We start from the raw sequence: 1190 nt of genomic DNA on the forward strand, positions 1-1190 counted from the left end.
TTCGATCGAAGGGGCCACATGGCCCCATTTTCATTATGAAAATGGAGTTGTTTACAGGGCAACAAACCAACCATTACATCACTTATCTAGAATCACACCAGAATGCTCCAGCCTAACAAGCCTAATCATCATACCACTGATATACATCACCACATCAGGATGCTTCAATCTATCCAAAACTAATCAGGAAAGGCCCTAGTGTCACACTAGCTACAAAGGTACGAACAGATTAAAGGACGACAACCAAATTAACACAAAGGCTTCGAGGCCAGCAAGTATTTCCAGCGGCTAGCTTTACAAAATCCTTCTCACATGCGGCGCCAAACCATGCCCACCTCTCAAGACATCACGAGTCACCCTCACGATACGTCTAGACACCTGATGAAGCATGTTTTATACCCCTCTTTTCTGCAGATTTTTCCAAGAGTCGAGTAGGGAACAAACAAGAAAGATAATGCCAGTAAGATATCTAGGCATAACACTTTGAAAACAGGATTTGTTCCTTGTTTTCCATTTAGACCACAAGAGAGCAGTAGTACCCAATAAAACAACTACTCTATCTTTGCTAGTATAGCTAGACAACCAGATCTAGCACGGGTCGAGAAAAGACATTGGAGCTCTCTGGTTCCCTAGAGCACACCCCACAATATTCCACAGGAACTTAGCTAAGGTCGAAAATAAATTGGATGCCTTATTGGTGGGTGAAAAGTTTAGAAATCCAAATCAGCGAAATTTGGGAAGGACCATACAAACATTCTCCTGTAATTTTGAATCACAACGTAAAACGAATTTGAATCCATGGGCGGGGAGCTTTTTAAATCCAAGGTCAACATAGCGTAGGAAGGCCATCATGATGCGCCAACAATGTCAAACCTTTCTTTTCGGCGATGGCTTGAGTTTGACTCCAACACTCGTCTTCCTTCCTCCCCCGCTCCGCGCGGCGAACATGGGCGCCGCCGCACGCGTCGTCTCCCTTCCTCCACCTCGGCTCCCCCGCCGGCCCGCGACCTCAGTCCCTTCCGCCGCACGCCGGCTCCCCCTCCCCCTCCCCGCGCCCCGAGGCCTCGCCCGCGTTGACCTACTCACCACCGAAGGCGCCAACCACCTTCTTCCACCTCCCGCCGCCCCCCTTTGCGTCCCCTCCAAGCCCCTCCATGGCGTTGAAAGGCATCTCCTCCTCCCCCCTTTTA

Source organism: Triticum dicoccoides, chromosome 5A (assembly GCF_002162155.2).
Source record: "Triticum dicoccoides isolate Atlit2015 ecotype Zavitan chromosome 5A, WEW_v2.0, whole genome shotgun sequence".
Taxonomy (NCBI): domain Eukaryota; kingdom Viridiplantae; phylum Streptophyta; class Magnoliopsida; order Poales; family Poaceae; genus Triticum; species Triticum dicoccoides.